This window comes from Podarcis vaucheri (genome assembly GCF_965113315.1).
Source record: "Podarcis vaucheri genome assembly, chromosome: 10".
NCBI classification, from domain to species: domain Eukaryota; kingdom Metazoa; phylum Chordata; class Lepidosauria; order Squamata; family Lacertidae; genus Podarcis; species Podarcis vaucheri.
This window is the reverse complement of record NC_138748.1, coordinates 44,689,802-44,715,533: the sequence shown is the minus strand read 5'-3', so window position 1 is coordinate 44,715,533 and position 25,732 is coordinate 44,689,802. Positions and strand designations below refer to the sequence as shown.

The following is a 25,732-nucleotide window of genomic DNA, read 5'->3' as shown; positions in this document are numbered from 1 at the left end:
TATGAGCGTGGGTCCCGACTTCCAGCTGCTACTCTCTGAATCTCCTCTGTTCCCTTCCTCCTGGGGTGTCCCCCCGGATCCCCCCCTTGCTCTGCTCACTGGGGCTCCCTTTTGGGAGTCCTCTGACTCACTGCTTAGGCTTGGAGATCTCGGGTCGTCATCATCACTCATTTTCCCTTCGGATTCCTCCCCCTCGCTCTCTGCCTCCCCCCCTCTCTGCGTCTCCGCTCCTGAACCCCTGACATCCATCCCCCCCTCGAAGCCCCCCCTTCCCCCCTCCCCGCTTTCAGGTGTGGGTGCTGGGTGCTCCATCATCACGGGAGGGAATGCCGGATACAGTTCGCTCCCTATGGTTGGCCGCCAACTGAAGACCTCCGAGTCTTCCTCCTCGCGGTCGCCGACGTTGACCTGTTCCGCTTCCATCTCTGTACCGCCGTGCTCGAACCCAAGGTCCTCCCCGAACACGTCCATGTCAGTCTCTGCGTCGGTCGCTCGACCTGGCATCTCCAGCCACTTCCGGCGCCATTGCTCCTCCGGTCGATCGTCCCACCAATACGAGGTGTCTGACGCCGAACCCGCCGGCGATCCTTCTGGGGAACGGGTGCTCAGTGCGGGTTCCCCGTCCGAGTCGAATCCATGGAACGTGCTGGAAGAAAGTGTGGGCGTGAACAGCCAGTCGTCGAAGAAGCTCGCTGGCATGGGTCTGTGTGGGAAAAGGGCATGAAACTCGTCCTTGAGCAGGGGTTCCTCCAAAGCGTAGTCTGGCACCCAGCTATTGGCGCTGGCCCGGGTGCCCTCTCTGGCTAGGAGGTATTCGACTCCCTCTTCCCCCCATCTGGAGTCCAAAATCTCCGTGACCTCGTTGATGGGGTCTTGCTGCGTCACCCCTCGCGTCTCCGTCCGCTCCCGGAACGGACTCGGTGCCGTCCCTGGCTCCTGGAATCTGTGAGGTGCCTTGTAGGGAGTGAGCACCGACCTGTGGAACACCGGATGCATTCTGGAACCCTCCGGCAGCGCCAGTCGGAAGGCTACCGGGTTGATCTGTGCTTCGACTTGGTACGGACCAATTTGCTTGTGCCCCAACTTCTTCTTGGCTAGTGACCTGGTCGGCACTGCGTGGGCTGCCAACCAGACCCAGTCTCCCACTTGGATCTCTTCGCCAACCCGCCTGTGCTTGTCAGCTTGCACCTTGTAGGCGTGCTTAGCTAGCTCCAGCTGCCGTCGGAGTTGATCGTGTACCGCCTGCAACTCTGACGCGAACGCGTCCGCCGTCTGTGGTTCTCCGTCCCCCACTCTCTCCCGTCCCGGGAAGGTTCTGGGATTCCTCCCATTGTTGGCGAAGAACGGCGTCACCCCTGTGGACACGTGCTTCGTGTTGTTGTAAGCGAACTCGGCGAGCGGCAGGTAATCCACCCAGGTCGCAGGTTGTTGATTGGCATAGCATCTCAGGTACTGCTGCATGATGGCATTGACCCTCTCTGCTTGCCCGTTGGTCTGCGGGTGTCTTGCTGATGCCAGATCGACCGTGACATTTAGAAAACTCATCAGCTTCTGCCAGAAATTCGAGACGAACTGGCGCCCGCGGTCGGACAGGATAGACCGCGGCAGACCATGCACTTTGAACACGTGATCTATGAACAGTTTGGCGGTTTGTTCCGCCGTGGCCACCTTCGCACACGGAATGAAATGTGCCATCTTGGTGAACAAGTCCACCACCACTAGTACAGCTGTCTTGCCTCTCGAGCTGGGTAGATCCGTAACAAAGTCCAGGGCCACTCTCTCCCACGGTTCAAACGGCGTTTGCAGCGGTTCCAGCAGTCCCGCCGGTGGTTTGTGCACCGGTTTGGCCCTCTGGCAGGTGTCGCACCTCGCAACGTAGTCCGCGACTTCCCCTCTCAGTCTGGGCCACCAAAAGTCCCTTGCGACTAATTCCACCGTTTTTTCCGTGCCAAAGTGCCCGGCCGTGGGTGCGTCGTGCAGCTGCTGCAGTACCCTGGCGCGAAGTTCGTCTCCCGGCACGTAGATGGCCCCTTTACGTAAGAGCAAGCCGTCTCGTATCTGGAACTCGTCGCCCTTCGCCGTGCCCTTGTGCACCTCTGCCATCTTCGCCTGCGCGAAGGAGTCGTCCTGCAACGCCCGCCGCACCGCATCCAGGTCTACTGTGGCTGAAGCGCACGCCCACGCTGTTGGCGCGAAGATGTGCATGGCTGCCGCTGGCGTCGCCTCTTCGAGGTATTGCGGTTTGCGGGACAGTGCATCCGCCATGACGTTGGTGTCGCCTGGGACGTACTCTATTCGGAAATTGAAGTCAGCAAAGAACTCCGCCCAACGTATCTGCCTCTGGTTCAGGAACTGAGCCGTGCGCCAGTGCTCCAGATTCTTGTGATCCGTGCAGACCTGCACCGTGTGCTTGGCGCCGATCAGGAAGTGCCTCCACGCCTTGAAAGCTGCATGAATGGCCAGCAACTCCCTGTCCCAGATGGTGTAGTTCTGCTCCGACTTGCTGAGCTTTCTGGAGTAGAACGCTCCCGGCCTCCAGACCCCCTGTGGGTCCCTTTGCAGCAGGACAGCTCCCACTGCTCTATCGGACGCGTCTGTCTCTACCCGCATCGGTCTGCTGGGGTCGATATGCAGCAGTTGCTCTTCCGACGCGAAGAGACGCTTGAGTGCCTGAAAGGACTGCTCCGCCTGCTCCGTCCAGATGAATTTCTTTTTCTTGGAGCTTAGCGTGTCCGTAATGGCCGCCGTCTGCATCGCGAACCCCTTGATAAACTTGCGATAGAAGTTGGCGAAGCCGACAAACCGCTGGACCTCCTTCCGGTTGCGCGGGCTCTTCCAATCCAACACCGCACGAACCTTGGCGCTGTCCATGGCTAGCCCCTTGTCCGACAACTTGTAACCCAAGAAATCCACCTCCGTCGTGTCGAACTGGCACTTCTCCAGTTTGGCGTACAGTCTATGCTGCTGCAGCCTCTTCAGCACCTCCCGAACATCTTGGTCATGGGCTTGCTGCGATTCGGAGAATATCAGGATGTCATCCAGAAAGCAGACGCACTTCTTGTAAAGGAGTCCCGCCAACACATGATGCATGAAAGCTTGGAAACAGTGAGAACCGTTTTGCAATCCAAACGGCATCACTCTGTATTCGTAGGTGCCCAGAGGCGTGAACATGGCTGTCTTCCACTCATCGCCCTCCCTCATGCGGATGAGATTGTACGCACCTCGCAGGTCCAACTTGGTGAACACGCGTCCCTTGCGCACCGTCGCTAGTAGGTCGTCAATCCTGGGCATGGGGAAATCAGAAGGCTTGGTCATCTTGTTTAAGAGGCGAAAATCCACCACCAGTCTTTTTTGGGGCGTGTCTTTCTTCTTCACGAAGAAAACAGGACTGCCCCCTACTGCCCTGGACTCCCGGATGAAACCGCGCTGCAAATTGTGATCTATGAACTGTTTGAGTTCCTGTAATTCGTCCTCAGACATGGAATACAGCTTCCCTTTCGGCAGCGTCGCCCCTGGTAGGAGGTCAATCTTGCAGTCATATTGCCTGTGCGGTGGTAGCTTGTCAGCCTCTTTCTCGCAGAAGACCTCCAGAAAGTCTGCGTATTTGTGGGGGACTGCTTGCAACGTTCCCAACTGCAGTTGTGATTCCTCCTCCTCTCCCTCCTGTCTGGGCAGGATGCAGTGTTCTGCGCAATAAGAGGAGCCGAAGATCAGCTGTCTCTGGTACCAAGCCAGTGTCGGACTGTGCCTGTCCAGCCAACTCATGCCCAACACAATGGGCGTGTCCGACAGTTGGGTGACATTAAAACTGATGACTTCCCTGTGGTTGCCAAGGCGCATCACCATCGGTGGCGTCTGCTTCACCACCTGCCCCCCTAGCAACTCTCTGCCATCCACTGTGACGACTTGCAGGGGCAGAGTGGCAGGCAGTAGCTGTATAGCGTGCTGCTCCACAAAATCCTGCGCTATAAAGTCTGCGTTGCTTCCAGAATCCACGGAAAGCGGCACTTCGATAGTGACGCCATCGGGTAGCTGGAGAGATGCTGTGAGCTGCACTACTGGTTTGGGTGGGAGGGGGTCCGTGGGTTGCAAGATCGCTGGGGACTGCTTCACTGATGTGTCTGGCTGGGCCCCAGTGCCTCTGTCTCCAGCCAGACATCGTCGTTTCCCTGCTGTGGTTCTCCTTGCTGCGTTGCTGCAGTCACCATTGCTGAGGCTGCAGTGTGCTTGTGGAGCCTCCGGGGACACTCTTTCGCCAAATGGCCTGGATCCTCGCAGATGTAACACTTCCTGTTCCCTCTAGGAGGCTTCGCTTTCACTGCTGTCGGTGCTTGGGCTCTGGCTGCTGACTGAGCCCTTGCACCTCCAACCTCCATCGGTTCCCCTCCCCCTCCTGGCGGAGGTGTGGATTGCGCACGCGCTGCTTCTCTTGGAACGAAAGAGAAACTTCTCGCTGCTTCGCGCCCTCCACGTCCTTCATCTCTGCACCATGGACGTTCTTCCAGCCTCACCCCCACAGTCAGCGCCCTTTGGACCACCTCCTGCGTGCTTCGGGGCCTCTCCCCCCTTGCAATTTCATCCTTGACCGCAGAGCTTAGACCCTCCCAGAACAGGTCTCTGACAGGGGGCGAATCCCGGTCCCACTCTAAGGCACTGACCAGCGCAAAAAAGCGGGCGTGGTACTGCCGGACGCTTGCCCTCCCTTGTTTTAGTCCATGAATCTCCCGTCGGGCAAGATCCACATCAATAGTAGACAAAAAACACGCATCCATCGCTTTGATAAAGGCATCTGCATTCTGAAGCGCCGGATCTTTATCCCTCCACAAATTGCGTAGCCACGCTTTAGCATCCCCATGCAAATGGGATAGTATGAACCCCACTTTCTCTTCCTCATCTCTAAAGTCTTTTGCCAGCAGTTGCAGTGCGCACATTACGTCTGCCCGAAAATTGGGGTACTGTTGTAAATTCCCATCGAAGTGAGCCACAAGCCCTCCTGCTCTCCGTGCCAACCCAACCCCCTCCGGTCTGGGTCCTGGCTGCCCGTGTTTAACCCATGCTTCAAACCTGGCGTGGAGATCTCTGTAGGCGGCTGCCGCATCCTCCTCCCTCTTCTTGGATGCCAGTACCTCCGCGTTCAATTGGGTAACTGCCTGTTGCAGCGCTGCAACTTTCTCTGCTTCCGTCATCTCTGCTAACCGTCGTGAGCTTGCTCCCAAACACCGATCCCCTCCTCCAGCTGCCTCTCTCTCCGCTGCGAGGTATCAGGTGTCCGAAGCTTTTGAGAGACGGGTCTTACTGTCAGGGCTGCCACCCAGTCCCAGCTCACATAGGACCAAGTCCGCCAGCGTTCACTTTATAAGAGTCTTTATTAAGTTACAGGTTTCATTTCCGAACTGCAGCGTGCAGCTCTACACCTTCTGCCCTAGGTCGGCGAAGACCCGTCTGAGTCCCCGCCTCTTGCACACCAGCTTAATACCCTAGCCTTGCTCCACCTCCTTCGCCTCTCCCTACGTCTCTGGGTCCTTCTGCCCCCCTGGGCCTCCTCCCTTCTACTCTCCTCTGACGCTGACCCCCCTGATCCTTCTGCCTCCTTGCGGCGGGCTTTAGGACCTGGCTCACTCTCCGGGCTGCTTACTGCTCCAGCTTCCGCTGCATTTGAACTTGGCGCGCGCGCCCAACTCTCTACTTTCCTCTTAACCGTTGCCTCGCTCTCTGAGGAGGGCGTGACCACCCCTGACTCGTGCCCTCCCTCCTGCTGACAGCCTCCGGAACCCGATGCCTGGCTACCTTCCTCCCTGCTGCTCTCAGTCTTGAGCGTGGGTCCCGACTTCCAGCTGCTGCCGCCCTCAGTTATGAGCGTGGGTCCCGACTTCCAGCTGCTACTCTCTGAATCTCCTCTGTTCCCTTCCTCCTGGGGTGTCCCCCCGGATCCCCCCCTTGCTCTGCTCACTGGGGCTCCCTTTTGGGAGTCCTCTGACTCACTGCTTAGGCTTGGAGATCTCGGGTCGTCATCATCACTCATTTTCCCTTCGGATTCCTCCCCCTCGCTCTCTGCCTCCCCCCCTCTCTGCGTCTCCGCTCCTGAACCCCTGACAGTAAGAAAAGAAATGAGCTCCAATTGAGGGGGGATACAACTGAATAAAAATAACAAAAAAAGAGTACAAATTTGGGTGGTTGTGTTTCTTGGGAATAATAATTAGTAGTGTTGGAGGATAGTAAATGTTCCTTTTTGAAGATTTGTTTTGCTTGCAAGTATCAGTCTTATGTTATTCACAGTTGAGGTAAGATGGTTATCGTAGCACTAAGAATAATTAGAATGGAACTGAAAACAAGGCTATGAAAACAACTGTCTTGTAAACACTGATGCCTTGAGAAGCCTGTTTCTCCTTGTGCAAGAGTGGAGGGTATTGACTTTCTCTCCATTTGGGCACTAGATCTACTTCAAACCTATATACTGCACTTAATACCACTTTAACTTCATGGTTTTCCCCATGAGTAGGGAACCCTACTCTTCGATGCTGGTAATTTTTTAGAGATTCCTTGCCCATCTGACAGAACAATGATGCTGTTGCTTCCTAGGAAGAGGTTGTTGCTAAAACTGACTTACATCTGTGATTGTGGATTGACGTGTTCAGGACTGGTGAGTGTAGGATTATTGAGATCAAGAAAGGGTGAAACTTTGGGCTTGGACTGAGCTGAGTGCAACTTCAGGTGCTCTGATGTGCCAGACACTTGTAAACCACATGGGAATTAAGGATCTTTGCTAATCCTAATGGCAGACTAGTACATGAGCAGAATCGGGACAGGTAGCATACGGTTCATAATAATACAATAGACACTGCACAAAACCCCTGTCTTAATCGGTGACCTCCCTTTTCTGGCTTAGCACTATAGTACTGAAAAGAGGTGCCAGTTCTCTGAAGCCTGAAACAAAAGGGGAAGAACCTCTTAGGAAGAGGCAGAGGCTGGCAAGAGAGAGAGATAGAGCCTGTTGCACTTTATTTAGAATAAATAAACGAAAAGCAGAAAACGAGATTACCCTTGTTCTGGCCCTTTAACATGAGAAGTAACCGAACAATTTAACCCCTGTGTTGCAAACAATAGTCAGTAATATCCAAGGCAACATGATGACCAAATACAATGATACGATATCAATATACGCTCTTTATATAATATGAAATATATGAAAACACATAAACAGAAAACTTATGAATCTCTGAAAGTCACAAAATATGCACCCTTCATGGATTCTCTTGAAAACATAAAACCAGATAACCATAAGTCTTATAAGTCTCTGAAAGTCTTTGAAGACTATGCAAGTCTCTGAAAGAAGCAATGTATCAGATTCTTATCTGGTGAAAACAGGCTGTAAAGCTTTGTTTATGGTGTCCAACACTGCCGAAGCAGTTCACAAACAGATGTTGTGAACAGTGATTCCGGATATACCCACTGTTTCGTGGAATTCTTCTTCAGCACAGCAGAAGGATACACAAATGCTGCATAAACCCATCTATATGGTGAAGTATAACAACAATTGCTATGGAGCAGTGGTCATAAAGTTATGCCCAGTGACTACATAACTGAAGATGCCATAAACAAAGCTTTACAGCCTGTTTTCACAAGATAAGAATCCGATACATTGCTTCTTTCAGAGACTTGCATAGTCTTTAACATGAGAAGGCAGATTAAGAAAAACCTGGAAGATCCAGTTCGCATTTAAAGGTGAGTCTATATTATTTTCACTTTCCAAAATGATACAAGAAATGAAACATAGAGCCATCTTTCAAAATTTGCAATTCTCTAAATTTTGTAGTGCAGCTCTCCAGTCAATGACATGTACAATAGTGCATATACAGAGGTGAAGTCTGCATTAAAATACATACAAGGGTGAAAATACCACACCAAAATGCAATATATATGGGGAAATAGCTTTCCAAAAATGAGTCTACAGTCATACCTCGGGTTGAATATGCTTTGAGTTGAGCGCATTCGAGTTGCGCTCCACGGCAACCCAGAAGTAACGGAGCACGTTACTTCCAGGTTTCGCCGCTTGCGCAGACGCTCAAAATGACGTCACGCGCATGTGCAGAAGCGGCAAAAAGTGACGCGTGCGCGCGCAGACGTGCTGTCACTAGTTACGTTTGCTTCTAGATGCGAACGGGGCTCCAGAACGGATCCCGTTCATATCTAGAGGTACCACTGCATTTGGAGAAATTCTCACTTAATGCTAATTAGTTTTCATGAAGGTTGTTGTTGTTTTTTAATGCAAACAGATGTGAAAATATGAAGAACTGAAATTAAGAATAAAAATAAGAAACCGAGAGAAACCGAAATTGACGCATCCCTGCTAGTGAGAGAGGAAACAGACCAAGCACATTCTGGCTGGGGTTACGTTGGACATACGAGAACTACTTAAAGGGGTAGCCCTTTGGGGAAAGGCAGGATGCTCTGGGTTGACTATTTGCCCAGCACAAAAGAGCAATGTAGGCATCGCCATAAAGGAGGCTAATTACGAAGGTCAGGCCGGTTCAGGGATAGAGTCAATCTTTTATGCCCCAGAGGAAGTAGAGTGAAGCAATGTACAGTTATTAATTAACAATGTTGTTACATATTCCTCTTTCTTTCTTCTTCACTCAAAATATCTGGATCGGCAGAGATTGGGAACAGTTTTTTGGGTGGGAGAGATGCTGTCAGTTTGTGGTAGAAATGTGAGGAGGTTTATTCTTTTCTGCAATGTGTGAACTGGGCCTTGTGCAACCCAGGTGGGTGATGTCTTCTCTCGAATACCTGGTAGAGTTATTTTGTCTTCTTTCAATGAGACTGAGAAGAGATATGATAGCCGTCTTAAACTATCTAAAGCGCTATCACTTGGAGGAGGGAGCCAGCTTGCTTTTTCCTACTCCAGAGGGTAGGACCTGAACCAATGGCTTCAGGAATAACATTAGGAATAACTTGCTGATGGTAAGAGCTGTTTGACAGTGGAACTGACTCCCTGGGGAGGTTGTAGGCTCTCCTTCCTTAGAGGTTCTTAAGCAGAGATTGGGTGGCCATCTGTCATGTATGATCCAGTTGAAATTCCTGCATTGTAGGGAGTGTGACTAAATGACCCTTGGGGTCCCTTGCAACTCTACAATTCTGTGATCCTGTGTGTGTTGTTTCCATCATCCTAAACTGAAGCGCTAGGAAAGAGTCTGAAGAGAGATGTTTGCTACAATCCAATGTTCAAATGACATGTGAATCTGGTGGGCAAATGTGTCAATTTTAGTTTCTCACTTTTCCAGTCTTTCGTTCAGTTTTTGCACATTTCCACATCAGTTTGCAAATTATTTTTAAAGACCTAATGGAACTTCACCAGCAAATTTCTCCTAATATGTTTGTATGTACCGTAATTTTGCAGAACATACACATTTTTGCAAAGCAATTTTCCCCAATATAATGCAATTTTATGTTATGTTTGCTAATATATGCATTTTTGTGCACATTTTACTGCATCATGTGCGTTGTTGTACACATTATTGCTTAGCAAAATTTGGGGAAGTGCAAATTTGGAAGGATGACTGTTTCGGGTCCTGAATTGCTTCAGAAAGTGTAGATAAAGCAGCTTCACCTTTAAAGGTGAATTGAAGCAAATCTCTCTGCCATTCCTACTTGAGCATGATTTTTTTTTTAGTATCTCAGGCTTGTGGCTAGCCATGTCTCTTTGCAGCTGCAGCAGCTCCTTGATTGTAACTGTGGGGGGGGGGGACAGGATCTTTTTAAACCCTTTGCCATATGGCCATTCCCCACTGCTTACTGGCCCTGTTGTCATTTTTTTAAAGTCTTTTTGTTTCATGAGTGCATGATCCAAATGAATCCTCCTTTCCTACCAGTTCCTGCCATTGTTTTGTGGCCACACCTGCATTTGGAACGGCCAGGAGAGCTATAGGATGGCTTTTGCATTATTAAACAAGCTTGTGCATCATTTATAGGCTATTTGTGCAGTGGAACAGCATCTTCTGGTTTCCTGTAAATACTGGAGATAGTGCTATTTGGTCCTGGTGATTTATATCTCAGCAGCTGAAATCAGAGTGGCTTTACTGCCTCTTTGCATTCTCTCTCCCCCCCCCTTCTTTGCCTGGTAGATGCTCTTCAAAGAATTCCCTTGCTGGCTGGGGCTGATGGGTGTTGTGGTCCGCAACATCTGGAAGCCACCAGACCGGTGGAGACTGGGCTGGTGGCTTGCAGACAAACTAGGTGTACTGGCTGCGCAGTGGTTCAGAGTGGCCGGTTTAGGACTTTGTTTTGGCACAGTGGGACCACACATTTCCTGTCAACAGCTGAAGGGCATTTGCACATCTAAAATTAAGTAGTGAACCCACTCTCGGGAGATGCAGTTGGCTTGAGGCTTGGTGCGTACATTTCACCACAAGTTTTCTGAAGCACAGATGTTTTTAAGCCACTAAAAGACTAGTTTGCTGGCCATAGAAATGTGGTGTTTTTTTCACTTCCTGTAATGTATGAAATGGCCTCTGGGTACACTGCAGCAAAATATCAGCATGCCGTGAGACAAAAGGCTGCTTCCATTCTAGATTCCTTTTCCTGAGTGCTGCTGAGGCATTGCTTTTCCTCAATTAGCTGGAAGCCGAATTAAAATGGGAGGTTCCACACAAGCACTTGATAAAGCGCCCAGTTGTCCAGTTGCCCTTCCTTATGGCCAAACTCCTTCTGTATTAATTCCCGAGTAAGTTCCATTCAGCAAAGGTTTCCAGTAACGCTTATTAAAGCTTCTCCCTTTGTAGAGCTGGCCTGATTTCCTTCTCAATGACTGTAGGAGGAGGATTAGTGATATCCTATCCCCGCAGTGTCAGTTTCTGTTCCTGCGTGAGGGGAGGGCATAATTTCTAGTTTATTTCCCCCCATCTTCTTTTCTGCTATTAAAAATTGAGAGGACACTAGTAATTGAAGTCCCCCCCTCACCTTGTGAGAACAAAAACTGAAATGGGTCGATTGAGAGGCTACCCAAGGGTCAATTACTGTACTATTATCTATCATAAATTCCCCATTTGCATTCATAAAGAAGCAATAAAATGGGCTTAAAACAGGTGCTTAAAAAGAGCATTTGGAAAACTTTTTCACCTTTAATTATTTAAGTGATGCTGTGGAAAAATGGAAACATAGTATCTAATACAATTTCTGTTGATTTGGTAAGCTCTGTAAATGTTGCTACTCCATTGTTGTAACTTCAGCCTTTTTCAGATCTGTCAAAAGGGCTAACAAGACTGGACTGTAACACTTATGCAACTATGCTGTGTGAATGTTTTGTTTGAAATTCCTTTCCTCAAGTATGTCCACCTTGGTATCCGTGGCAGAGAGTGTTCTGGTAGACTGAAATGTTCTGAAGGTTTGACATGTTCTCCTTTCTCAGTCTGTCTTGTTCAGTATTCTCTAAACTGCCTGGCAGCGGCTCTCCGGGATTTCAGAAAAAGCGTTTCCCCCCAGCCCTGCTTGGAGATGCTGGGGTTTGAACCTTTGGCTTCCTGCATGTTCTCTTCTACTGAGCTATGGCCCCTGCCCTTGTACGGCAGGTTCTGGTATAAGGCGCTGCAGGCTTCCTAGGTTGTAGGGTGTCTCCAGAAAGTAGTTTGTGCTTAATGCTGCACAGACTCGGTGTTCTTTTGGAAACACTTCTCAAATCCCAATGGTGAAGTTTTTGCATCACAGGCAGCACACTGTGAACAAAATCTGACCACAGCATTTCCTGCCACTAAAACTGCACTTCCACATCCCTGCCTGAAGGGTGGCAGTGCATGACAGCTTGAAGCCCACCCTATAATGAGGCTGATCTTGAGTATGAAAATTAGCCACATTAACAGTACTGTAGATCCCTCTTCAAAGGTAACTCCAGGAATTGTGGATCTGTGAGGGGAATAGGGGCCTCCTAACAACTCTTGGCTACCTTACCGAACTACAGCTCCCAGAATTCTTTGGGGGAAGCCACAACTGTTTAAGGTGGCAAGAGTGTGTTTTCAATGTATGGTGTGAACGCGATCCTAGTCCTCTTGGCTTTCTCGCCACCTACTATTAGAAGGTTATATCTAAGGTCAAAAACATACATCTCTAGAGGAGGCAGTTCTGAGAAATGTCCAAATTTGGTGTGCTGAGAATGTAGATTCAGGGGAATCTTTGCCAAATCTGCACTCGGCTTGAATCATAATGGATGATACTTCTATCATAGTTCAAAGACCCTCAGTCTATATCCCCCCTTTTTCTCTGAAATAACTGAGAGGTTTCTTAAAACTCAGAGCCTAAGCCCTGCTTGTGAGTTTAATATGCTACAAAATGTTTGCTTTAGGTTTAGCAATTGTAAAATCTGGTTTGGGGGTATGTTGTGCCAGTCACTACTGTGCAGAATCTGTTAACTAGCTAGCTTCTACAGAACTTTAATCCTATTGGTTAGGGTCCTCTAGCTGCAAGGCCATTATTTGCAAGGAGATGGATATCGCCCAAGCAGAAATCTACTAGGTGGGCAGTACATCCTCTTTTAAGTCAACTCATCAGACTTTGTTAGTTACACATGTGGCAGCACAGGGAGGGATGGAATTTTTTGCAAATCTCAAATGATGAGTTTATCTGCATGGATTTTTTCTAATTCCTGTCTTGCTTCCTAATCTTGATAAGGACCCTCTTGCTTAAAAATATGAACAGTTATATATGAACTATTATACATATAATGATGTATACATATCCACTCCTGGCTTCCTAAAATAACCAGCACATCATACAACAATACGTATAACTGTGTGAGTGGCTGGAATTGTGCTGGAGAAATATAGTACAGCATGAAGCTTTAGATTCCACCCCATTTAATTTGGCACATAATTAGTTGGACTTTTAAACAACCACAACAATACACAAGCAGCTTGGATGTAAATTGGCATATTACACAAGAAGCAGTGATGTGAGCAAAACACGGTCTGATCAGAACCTCCAAATTCCATGTATAAATAAATCCCTTTAAAACAGATTCCATGGTCATCCCTAGTGTGGGGTATTTCATTATTTCTCCCATTAGTTAACGGCATGATTCTTAAAAATGCACGTGGGGTGTGTGTGTTAATCTTATAGGATTGCTGGGGCTGAGGTGATTTGCTGGGTCTTGCCAGAGCTCAGGAGGAGGAAATGGAGAACAAAAGAAGGCTGGAAAAATAAATAAGGCCACTTCTTGGATCAAGTGAATCTCCCTCGAGCAAAAGTAATGCATACTGGAAGGGGCTTTGCTCCCCTGCTACCTTTGGATTGTGATTAGAGGAAAGGGTGGGGGTGGAGGAAGAGAGAGAGAGACCCCCTTAGATTAAAGTGTGGAGTCAGGTTTCCCCCTGTCTGTGTGTAGTGAGTGGGAGGAGGGTTCAGAGAGAGAGCGACAGGGAATGCTTTTTGCATAGGATTGGCTTATCCCCAAACATTCATTGAAGCAGAGAAGGAGCCAAGTTGGGACCCGTGCAGACAGAAAGGGAGGGGGGATGAGAGGGAAGGGGAGGTGGAGTGACTACTCTATTCCAAAACAGTAATAGAGCTGCTACTGTGGGAAAGTGATCCTGCTGCCAAACCTCAAGTGACCAGGGTATGTGTGTGTTTGTTGCTGCCGCCCCCCCAGCAGTGATCCTGTCATTTGTGCTTTGCAGTGCCTTCCTCTTTCTGAGCCCCTCTTTTCAGAAACCTGCCCCACAGAAAAGCCATCCATTAAGAAAACTGCTTTGCTTTCTAAAGGCTATTTTTAAAACACCCCCCCCCCTGCAAAGGTGCCTTGTAACCGTAGCAAAATTACAGGAGCTACTTGATCTAGGAAATCATTGAAACTGTTGAAACTGCATCATTATGCCCTTTAAAGTGTCTTTGCGCCTCATTCCACTGCCCCCCTCCCTCTTTTTGTGACTTTTGGGTGGTTACGTCCCAATTATCCCAAAGAAAGTTGCTACAGCAGCAATACTGAAGTGGCCTGATATGGCTGGACACAGCAGAACCCATTAAAGCCAAGTTGATTTCCTTATTTGAAAAACAAGCACTAAAGTATCTTTATGGGCGTTCATTGAGAAGTAGGGCTTAAACAAGGACAGATAACTTCCTGCTTTGTCTTTAAGAACAGCTTTTTAAAAATGTTGTATCTGGCCCGGAGGATTAGTCTTCAAAACACAACTAAACATTCCGTACCAAAACGAAGATATATGGCCTCATTTAGTCCATAGACCAGTCCATCAAATGCAAAGTGAAAAATAAAAGGGCATAAACATGGAGTTCTTCAGAGAAGAAACAGCAGTAAAAGAAGGATGTGTTTTCAGCCTGAACTGACCTGCCAGGGCGACATAATCCAATCAAAGATTGACTCTCTGTTAATATGACAAAGGAGAATTTTACAAGAGAGAACCGGTTTGTATTTAGATGTCTGTGCACAGAAGGAAGTGACTGGATGGGACCAACTCCACTTTGATCAAACAAAAATGTATCTTTTTCAAGGAAGAAATAAAGAAGGTGGAGAGTTGTAGCAGAAAAAATAGTGGGCAATAGGGAGTTAAGCATCCTTGCCCTCTGTTTCTCCACTTCACATCGTCCAAAGCAGCTTTTCTCTAGAGCAGCAAGAGAGAACCCGTAGCCCCTGTTGGACTGCAACTCCCATCAACCCCAACCTGCTTGGCCAATGGTCAGGGATCATGGGAGTTGTAGTCCAACGCATCCAGAGAACCATAGAAGAAGACGCCATCAAGAATTTTAATACACATTTGCATGTAATGTTCCAAAACGAAGATATATGGCCTCATTAAGTCCATAGACCAGTCCATCAAATGCAAAGTGAAAAATAAAAGGGCATAAACATGGAGTTCTTCAGAGAAGAAACAGCAGTAAAAGAAGGATGTGTTTTCAGCCTGAACTGACCTGCCAGGGTGACATAATCCAATCAAAGACTGACTCTCTGTTAATATGGCAAAATATTAACAATTCTCCATTGTTACCTTTCTTAGTCAAACAGTTTTGGAGTTACTTCAGGGCAGTCAGCTAAAACTGAAGAAAGGCAGTGCTGTTGCTGACTTCATTCTGGAAGGAAGTTCAGTGGTACCTCGGGTTAAGTACTTAATTCATTCCGGAGGTCTGTTCTTAACCTGAAACTGTTCTTAACCTGAAGCACCACTTTAGCTAATGGGGTCTGCTGCTGCTGCCGCGCCGCTGGAGCACGATTTCTGTTCTCATCCTGAAGCAAAGTTCTTAACCCAAAGTACTATTTCTGGGTTAGCGGAGTCTGTAACCTGAAGCGTATGTAACCCGAGGTACCACTGTATATTTATATACAGTGGTACCTTGGTTTAAGAGCAGCTTAGTTTATGAACAACTTGGATTAAGAATGCTGCAAACGCGGAAGTAGGTGTTTTGGTTTGTGAACTTTGCCTTGGAAGCAGAACATGTTTCGCTTCCTGTTGAGTGTGTTCCATTTGTAAATTGAGTCCCCCGCTGCTATGGGAAAGCATGCCTTGGTTTAAGAACACTTTGGTTTAAGAACGGACTTCCGGAACAGATTAAGTTCGTAGACCAAGGTACCACTGTATTCTTTTTGGTTTGGGGTAGAGGTGGAGTTCAGAACCCAGTCTCTTAGTGTGCAGAAACATAATAGAACTACATATGGTTGTGTTGCTAGTGTAGAATGAATTTGACATTTAACTTGTATGTTGTTAAGAATCATTTCATTGCACTAGAAACATGCAGTTGCCACTTGTACAATACACATGTGATATTTTGAAAATTAGCACATCAGTTGTGGGGTAAACTCATTTTACCAGCAACCCCACCCCAAGGTGGTTATTTCAACAGGGTAGGGTAGGAACAAATAAATAGAGCATCACTTACCCCGTCACTACTATCTGTCCTCGTTTACCTTTGAAGGACGGGGCGTACTGGGTCTGCAGACACCCACTGGCATCAATGAAGAAGAAAAACCCATTCTTAAAGCCATTTTGAGACACCCTTTTTGAAGTTTGAAAGGTAAACACCTACAGCACAATTGCTCAAAAGTCTTACTATGTTCAGTGGGGCTTATTCACGAGCACATAATTGCACTCCTAATGTTTTTATTCTTATAATTTTAAGTTTTATTTTTCTAAGGCAACATCCATTATGCCAAAAGGAGTCCTCAAGCAATCTTTGGAAACTAATTTAAAAATATTATAGGTATTTTTATGATTGTCACTACCGGTGGGCAGCAGGATGAGGAGCAAGGCCTCTCTATATTTTCTGCCTCAGGTGCAGAAATGTCTTAGAACATAAGTAGGTTCTGTGGTTCCCAGGTTGCTGTTTCATTTTTCAAGTGTCTTGTACTAGTGTGCACAGACATCTGAGTGCAAGACACATCCCAATTACTTCCAGATCACATATTGGAGAATGTCTTGTAAGGGCAGTTCCTTGGTAAGGAATAACATGAAGTTTTTTGCATCCTCTGTTTGTTCAGCTCCCAAGGTGAACATCAATGTCAGTAATTGTTGACCTGTTTACTAAAGTTCCATTATGTTTCGGATGTGAGTACAGGATGGTATAAATCACTTGATAATTCTGAACAATAAGAAGGCCTAATTCTAGGGAAGGAGAAGATAACCTCTAGTGTATTACCGCACTTGGCCCCAGTTTCTTACTGCTTAGGAAGATGACAATAAGCACAGATTTATAATAGCTTAGATCTAAAATAGCCTAGATCCAGTCATTTCCCCATGTACCAAATAAATTACAGCTGTCTGTTGAATGAACCTATAAAATGGTTTAATTTTCAAAAGGAGATTTAGGTATCTTAATTCAGATAATAATTTGAAAAGAGTTTGTTTATTGAAAAATTATTAGGGAATAGCAGCTAGCAGAATACCAGCCATTATGTTGGTTGGAGTAGTCAGTATGGTTCCCTCCAGATGTTTTTGGGATACAGAACCCATCATCCCTACTGGTCTTTCTGGCTGTGGTTGATGTGTGTTGTAGTTCCAGGTTATCTGGAGGGACCATGTTGGCTACTCATACTAGAAAGGGTATGATGGAAAGTGAATCTATGCATTGGAAGGGCCCTACTCAGTGGGACTCAGTGTCACAAGTAGAAGGCAGGCTTTGCCCTACCTTGACCATGTCTCAAGTGCCAGAACCATTGACTTAAAAGAAAATCAAGGATGCATTCAGGGATGCTAGTTGGAGAAGTCAATCTGCTCCCTGTAATTGGTGACCCCAGTATCTTGAAGTTGGAGAGGATGTTTTCTCATTTCCCAGTCTCCTTACATTTGTATTTTTTTACTTAATAAATTTCTATACCACCCTTCATCCAAGGATCACTGCACTTTATTTACAATAGAAACACACAAAACATAGTGATAAACAAAAACAATTACATGCCCCTCCCATAAGGTTTGTTTATGTTGTGTCCCATAGAAGTCATTGGGAAACAACCCAGACTCTTCTCTGCCGTAGCTTAATTCTGGCTTCTGTTTCTTGGTTACCAGGTAACAGGACTGTGTTATACTATTAGCAATCAAAATTCTGCTGCAGGAAAAGGTGCTCATTAAATTGCTGACCTAAAAAAAAAAAGCATGGATTTCTAATCTCTTAACTGGCTCAGTTGATTGTTACATGCTGAAATCACTAAATCAGGAATGAGGAACCTGTGGCCCTCCTTGTGGGACTCTAAACCAAATCAGCCCTAACCAGTATGGCCAGTGATGATCAGGGATGATGGAGTCCAACATCTGGAAGGCCACAGATTCCTCATCTCTAACCCGGCTGTCTCTGCCTGGGTGCTCAGTACAACACCACTCCATAGGTCAGAGAGGCAGGAAAGGGAGGTCACTATCACCCATTAAAAAAAATCCATCTCCCTCACTATGAGACTGATACACGCTGTGTATGGGTTCAAGTGATGCCTTGTGGTGTTTGTGGCCAGTGAAACAGAAAGGGGATGTTGTTAGTGCACTGTCCACCTTATTGTACTACAAACTCCTTCACCAAGCTGGCAGAATGTAATATTGAATGTGGTGATGGAGAACGCTTTCATGATTGTATTGAGGGACTTTCAATATTTGTTCTGAGGCTGGGCGAAGACTTCATGACAACCATGAAACTGTCTCAGTACATCCTTGACCTGACATATGTATCTGAACATACCACCTAGTGTTCGCCACAGCACAAACTAGTAATATTTTGCTGATTGTGGGGCTTGTTGTGCCTTCCCCACAGGCTCACTTGTTTGAAGACAGGCAGAGGGGACCCTTCTGGTAGTTCCACTGCCTTCAGAAGTTTGGAGGTGATGGTGGCTCAGGGGAGGGCAACCCTTGTGGCACCCCTTAAACTGTGGAATCCCCCCTCCTCACAGAAGTGTATCTGGCACCATCATTATGGAGTTTTCATTGAATGCTGAAGATGTGCCTCTTTACCCCTAGCCTTTGACACCTCATGTATATTTTAGGACCTACCCTTTTATTCTGTTATTTGTTTTAACTGATTTTTATTTTAACAATTGCATTTTTAAAATTGTAGCCCACCCCAAAACCTCCATGGTGAAGGGAAATAATTAATAATTGGCAGCCAATATAATATGCTCAAACCATCTTGCCCCCATGAGTAACCTGGCCGCCCTTGCATATAGTGTGTTGCAGTAATCTAACCAAGCTGTTAGCAGAGCATAAATGACAGTAATTAGGTTATCCTTGTCCAGATAGGGGTTCAGTGCCTCAGTCTTACCTGGATTGAGCTTCAGTTTGGCTTTCATCCTATCCTAGTCCATTACCAAGGAAAGACATAGGGCCAGCACATCCATACCTGCAGATGTAAAGGAGAAGTAGAGCTGTGTGTTGTCATCATATTGCTGACAATGTACTCCAAAACTCCAGATAACCCCACTCAGCAGTTTCATCTAGGTGTTATAGGAGACCTCTGGTTTCCATAGTTATTTTTTGGGGTGGGAAGATCCTTTAAGTTCTCTGATTTTCATACGTTCTGTCAGGACTGGTTCGGGTTCAGGCAGCAGCTGCTGGAGGCAATGGTGGCAGCCTCTTTTCCGATCTCTCTAAGCCTCCCTTACACAGATATGTCCTCCAACTGAGGAGAAATGATTGACCACTACATGGCATGTCCTGGTTCTGCTATTTTAGCCCATTGCTTTAGATGCACTACCCCATCACCAGTGTTGAATTAAGAGTCAGCTGGCAGATCAGTCAGCTTCTGTGTGTGGAACAGAAAAGGGCACCATCTCCTTTGTCTCAGACAACAAAGTGACTTAGACTAGCCCTGCGGTCTGTTGTCTCCTTTCCACCTGTGCATTGTTTGTCTCTTAATTGTGGGCGAAGGAGAAATGTGTTGATTGCTTCATTGGATGAACTTTGGCCTCACGCACCTGCAATTCAGAGGCATTTCTTGCATTGCAATGTTAATCTCAGGAAATGGAAAAAGGAAAAATGGAAGAGAAGGCTACAGAATGTCAGCCCACCCAAGTGTTTCTTCCTCTCTGAGATGAGGAATCTCTGGTATGTGAGGATGCAGAGGTGACACTGTGTGTGGATAGGAGCAGGGCAGGCTGATCTTAATTTGATAGCTTTGGGGTGCTATGACAAATAGTTTCTATAATTCAAGTTTCCCCAATGAAAGAATTTTTTATTGCAGTGATGTCTCCCACAGGGGAGAGAGACAACTGGAACCCTAGGATACGAATCCATCTGCCAGTGGGTAGGTCAAATCCAGATTAGAAACCAAGGTTTCTAGTGTGTGCTACATGTTATATATACTCTCAGAGGTGAATTCAGATTTAACAACAAAGTTGCCCACCAGGCAAGTTCTCTTTGAGAACTTGTGTGATGGTTAAGAGTATGGTTGCCATATTTCAAAAAGTAAAAATCCGGACACAAAGGTTTGGCAAAGTTGTTGAGCCGATTTCCGGAAATTACGCCAAGGACATTTTTGACAGATGAATCCCGGCTATGTCCGGGAAATTCTAGACGTATGGCAGCCCTAGTTAAGAGTGTGAGGTATATGCCCCAGGGCTTCTTTTCAGCCATAACTCAGTTCCAGCACCTCTCAGGTGGGCACCATTGCCATCATAAGAGAATAAGGGAGGCGTTCATGATGAGTCCTGGCAGCTCTTTTTCTAGAAAAATAGCACCTACTATGCAGAAGCATTTTTGGGGGGCTTATCAGTGGGGGCTCCTATATCTAAATAAACCCCAAGCTGAACTGCCAATTTATGGATTTTAGTGCTGTGCTTCTGTCTTTCTAATCATCCACAGGCCCATGATTCAAGGTTTCAAAAACCTGTTAATTTAAGGTAAGCAGTCCCTTCTTTGAGAGAGAGAGAACAGAGAGATTGCCTCATATTTTTAGACCAGTGTTTCAACAGTCATGACCCATAATAGTGTTCAATGTTTTGGAACGCAGAAATAAAATCCTCAAACTATCCATTCTAGCATGCGGGGGGCCACCTAAATTATATAACTCAGTATTTGAATGACTGGTATTAGTAATTGTATTATAAATTGGTATTGTTATAACGCGGCTATTATTGGATAGTGATTGAAAACTAATAAAAATTATTATCAGTAGTGTTCAATGCTGCGGCTGTGAAAAGGGACTTCTGGGCTTTCTTCAGAAGTCCTCGTTGTGGTATATGTGTGTATAACAGAGGGCAAGATACTATTGCTACCAAGTTGTGAAAGCTTCTGCTTTCCTGTGCTTCCCAATGTCTTCAAACTTTTTGACAAAAAAAGGATTGCAAGCAGGATGCTATGAAAAGAGTCTTTCACAATGTGACATCCACGGGCCTAGGCCCAGTTGTAGTTATAAGGAAGCCGTGGGGAAAGTTTGAGGCCTAACCACCACCAACCTAAGCAGGGCTCATCTCCTGCACCAGAACTACTTGGTGTCATGTGAGTAGCACTCCTGCCTTCCCGTGGAGCTCCATCAAGGCTTCTCGGCTTCGACCTGCTAGCCGTAAGTGAGAAATGGGCCTTCATCCCCTTCATAGCTGAGCGGCAGACTGAGAATGTGGCAGACTCTCCTGCCCAAAAGATGGTTTCTGGGAGGCTTTAATACAGGGGTAGGCAACCTGAGGCCCATGGGCTGGATGCGGCCTTCCCAATCCAGCCCGCAGACGGTCCGGGAATCCGTGTTTTTACATGAGTAGAACGTGTCCTTTTATTTAAAATGCATCTCTGGGTTATTTGTGGGGCATAGGAATTTGTTCTTTATTTTTCCAAAATATAGTCCGGCCCACCACATGGTCCGAGGGACGGTAGACCAGCCCATGGCTGAAAAAGGTTGCTGACCCCTGCTTTAATACGTTGCCTTGGTGAACAAAGGGATTTGTGTGCACTGTTGGAAGCAATGTTTCTTGGCCTCTGAGGTGGCTTGGGTGATGTTATATTTTGCGTGCACGGGAATATCACTAATTGGTGGCATGGAATGAGAAAGGTTATTAGGAGGGACACTTGGGTGGACAGAAACAGTGCGGTGCTATTGCTATCTCATCAGCAGGAGACTGGACAAGAGGAGCTATGGGCAGAGATAAATTTTGTTTGGGCAAGTAGATCTAATAGTTAGGTGCAGGGCCAGAATTGGAAGCCTGTGGCCTCGAGCGACGCTTACATCCCAGCAGGAGTCAACTGGCAGTCTCCTGATTCTGCTGCTCCTCTTTGCTCATCTTGCTGGTTCACCTGTCCTCTGATGGGTCCCGACAGGAGAAACAGCCTGTGCCACCTTGCCTTCTCTTTTTGGGCAGTGGCACAGACTGAACTGAGACACGGAGCAAGAGAATGGGCAGCAGCAACACTGAAAGGGCTAATTGGGCTGGCAAGCCTGCTGAGGCCATCTAGCCAAAGGGTGCCCCAAACTAAGGCCCGGATCCAGCCCAATCACCTTCTAAATCCGGCCTGCAGATGGTCTGGGAATCAGCATGTTTTTACATGAGTAGAATGTGTCCTTTTATTTAAAATGCATCTCTGGGGTATTTGTGGGGCATAGGAATTCATTCATCCCCCCCCCCCAAAAAAAATAGTCCGGCCCCCCACAAGGTCTGAGGGACAGTGGACTGGACCCCTGCTGAAAAAGATTGCTGACCCCTGGCTTGCGGTTTTAGGTGAATAGGCTGTCTTGTTCTTATTGGCAATGCTACTTACACAAACAACTGCTGGCATTAGCTGTCTTGGCTTCAGGAAAGAAACTTTGTCCTTGGTTTTCAATAATAACCGGCTATATAGCTCAGATCATTTTTTCACACACATTCTTGGTCAGCCCTATGCTAGCCTTGTGAGATGGGCCAGTTTATGCCTGTATTGCCAATGGAGAGCTGAGTGGAAGAAATAGTGCCTTGTCTACAGAGTTCTTAATGGAGGCAAACCAAAGACTTCTATTTGCTGTGCAATGCTACTTCTCTTTTATCTGGAAATGAATTGCTTCATAAGGTAGAGGAAGGAGATTAAGATAACTTTAGTCTCTGCTTCTGCTGGTCATCTTCTGCCCTGTCCCCTTCCTTCCTCATTTTCTGACCCCCAGCTTGCATAGACCTCGCCATACTGTCCATTGCCTTCATAATTAAATGTTGTGTATAAAAATAATTATGCACATAATTAAATGTCGTGCATAAAAATTTCGAAAGAAACTCTGGCAACTTGTTCTTGACTCCTGAACTGGAGTTTAAATAAGCAGCCTCACACCCTCTGGCTTGAAACTTATTACATCTTAGAGATCTCTACTGATTTATGGTTTTAATTTGCCATAACTCATTTAGCCTGCAATCCTATGCACACTTACCGGATCGTACGTCTCGCCTTTTAAAGTCAATGAGCCTTTCTTGGAAGTTGCCTACGCACATGCATAGGTTTGTTGCCTTTAGTTACAGTACTTTGGAAGCAGCATTTATTTCACTGGAACATTTTGGTCTGCATTTCCTTTGATGCCCAGGGTTGTCATTCTGGAAATCATTCTGAATTTAATAGCCCAGGTGTATTCCTACTAGGATAGATGTGAATGCACTTTGCCAAAGGTCTTCATGTTTCACAAGCATTAAGAAACAGAACAATGTTTTCTGGCCTTTTTTGATAACCTCTGTCTGGGTCTCTTTATTAAACCTACTTCAAGCTACTGCCTTTTTATTATTAAAGCAAATTCTTGTTTTGTTTTTTTAAAAAACCTTTGTAATAGGATACATTAAATGCTTTCCACTTGATAAGTTTTACTAGTTGCAAATTTAGAGGGTTGTTTTTCTTTTCTTCAGGCATAGATAATTGTGTCTGGGCATGAAGGAATTTCCTTCATCTTAAAAACTGCTGAAGAACATCTATGCCTGAAGGGCAAAACTCCAACTTAGAATTATCCACACTGACTGGCAACCGCTCTGCAAGGTTTCAGACAGGAGTCTCTCCCAGCAGATGCTTTACCTGTCTTTTCCTATGCTGAGCATCTTCTTAATCACTATAGTTCTTGGGCCTCCCTCATGTTAATACATGAATGTAGTGAACCCTTCTCTGCCTGCAGATGTAGTGGTGCAGGGGAAAGAGTATTGTTATAGATTTTTGGGGGTGATCCCCCTAAACCCTAGAAATTAGTAAATGGTAGGATTTTCATTAATTGAGATTTGGGACGCGGGTGGTGCTGTGGGTTAAACCACAGAGCCTAGAACTTGCCAATCAGAAGATCGGCGGTTCGAATCCCCGCAACGGAATGAGCTCCCGTTGCTCGGTCCCTGCTCCTTCCAACCTAGCAGTTCGAAAGCAAGTCAAAGTGCGAGTAGATAAATAGGTACTGCTCCTGCGGGAAGGTAAACGGCGTTTACATGTGCTGCTCTAGTTTGCCAGAAGCAGCTCAATCATGCTGGCCACATGACCCGGAATCTGTACACCGGCTCCCTCAGCCAATAAAGCGAGATGAGCACCACAACCCCAGAGTCAGTCACGACTGGACCTAATGGTCAGGGGTACCTTTACCTTTACAAGTTGTGCCAGACAAGGAATTCCTCCTGTCTTATGCAAACCAGCCTGACTGGTCTAGTGAGGAGCAAATCTGTTAACATGACAAAAGGTGTTGATGGGCCATCTGAAGGGAATCATTTGGCCTGGGGAGGCAGATATTGCCAAGGTGTTGGGGTGTCTGTTTGAGGTGATGGGATTGCCAAAGGAACACAGACTGGGGGGGGGTGTGCCTAGAACCCCCTGGGATCTTCCTATCACTGGGCAGAGGGTGGGGATGGTACCCAACTTTTGCAACAGTATTAAGGAGGAAGGTGTGTGTTCCCAGTGGGTGGATTTGGAGACAATCTGGTTGTCGGGAAAGCTGGATGTTTAGGCCTTGTTGGTAAAACCCCTTGTCTGAGTATTGTATAGTACTGTATACCACTGAAGGCAGAGGGCTCACAGGATTACTGTATGGAGGATCATTTAGTCATACAATTCTCCCACTTGAAGTCTTACCACTCAGTGAGAACTAGGTCGTGGTCCCAAGGGCTGTTGTTATTGCACTGTTGGAGGTTTGCCATAACCTCTTCTGAAGATCGCTCCTTGTTTATCTTCCGGCAACTCCTGCTGATAGTGCCTAACTCCTGACTAGAAGATATCAGATGGAAACCCATTAACAGCAGGCCGTTTTGATCCTGGGGAGAATGCAAGCTAGGCTGCCTGCCTGAGTAGAGCTGGTGGACTTTGGCTCTTTCTGCTTCATTTTCTTGGCAACAAGTCATGGAGAGACAGATAAAAGAGGAAAATTATCGGTTCTGCTTATATCTCTTTGATTCTTGCACCTATTAATTTCTAATTGCATGATGCTTCCAAGCAAGGAAGCTGGGGAGGAAAGGGTCAAAGTAGGCAGGCTAGCTTGATTGCTCTTTAAGCTATCATAGTTTGTATGACTAGGGACGCGGGTGGCGCTGTGGGTAAAAGCCTCAGCGCCTAGGACTTGCCGATCGAAAGGTCGGCGGTTCGAATCCCTGCGGCGGGGTTGTGCTCCCATCGCTCGGTCCCAGCGCCTGCCAACCTAGCAGTTCGAAAGCACCCCCGGGTGCAAGTAGATAAATAGGGACCGCTTACTAGCAGGAAGGTAAACGGCGTTCCGTGTGCTGCGCTGGCTCACCAGATGCAGCTTGTCACGCTGGCCATGTGACCCAGAAGTGTTTGCGGACAGCGCTGGCTTCCGGCCTATAGAGTGAGATGAGCGCACAACCCTAGAGTCTGGCAAGACTGGCCCGAACGGGCAGGGGTACCTTTACCTTTTTTAGTTTGTATGACATTGTGGCTGAAATAAAATGAGAGCCATTTGCAATGATTTCTTAGAAATCTTAGAAAGGTGGACTTGACCACAAAGGGCAGGAAACATGTGTAAGGTAAAGAGCCAAATGGCAGAAACTTAGCATCACTTGTAAACATGTAGAAGCTGCTTTCTACCAAATTAGACCATTGGTCCATCTAGCTTTTTCTGGTCTTTGCTGGCTGGCTGGCTCTCCAGGATTTTGGAGAGTGGTCTTTCCAGTTCTACCTGGAGATGTCAGGGATTGAACTGGGAACCTTCTGCATGCAAAGCATGGGCTCAACCACTGATCTATGCCCCCTCCCTTCCATTAGTGTACCATAAGAGGAGTCAGAGCATATTTCCTAAGTAGTTTAAGGTGCATTCCTGGATGCATCCATCACTCTTTGCCTCTTTGTGTAGACAGGGACTCCACAGAGTTTCCTTCACTTCCCTTTCTGCCACTTTATGGGCAGTGGGCGACCTC

The 25,732-nt window shown here is 46.8% G+C and overlaps 1 protein-coding gene and 1 long non-coding RNA gene across 4 annotated transcripts in view; one reads left to right on the top strand and one right to left on the bottom strand.

Annotated features, from left to right (window-relative positions):
• The window catches only part of MGAT3 (beta-1,4-mannosyl-glycoprotein 4-beta-N-acetylglucosaminyltransferase), a 46,049-nt gene that overhangs the window by 12,890 nt on the left and 7,427 nt on the right, over positions 1–25,732 (top strand). The window contains exon 1 of one of the 2 annotated variants that reach the window (XM_082241309.1): positions 20,833–20,964. The exons of the other annotated variant lie outside the window; for it this stretch is intronic. The gene's annotated coding sequence lies outside the window, so the exon portion shown is untranslated. Of the gene's footprint in view, positions 1–20,832; positions 20,965–25,732 lie in introns of those variants that run through there. 2 annotated transcript variants of the gene reach the window in all.
• On the bottom strand, positions 17,314–21,855 carry LOC309542503. Of its 2 annotated transcripts, none has more exons than XR_014224264.1 (3): positions 21,687–21,855; positions 18,727–18,804; positions 17,314–17,564 (listed from the first exon to the last, which is right to left on the bottom strand). It is a non-coding gene; the product is annotated as an uncharacterized lncRNA (long non-coding RNA). The 2 variants fall into 2 exon arrangements; XR_014224265.1 differs by lacking the exon at positions 21,687–21,855 and adding an exon at positions 20,858–20,944.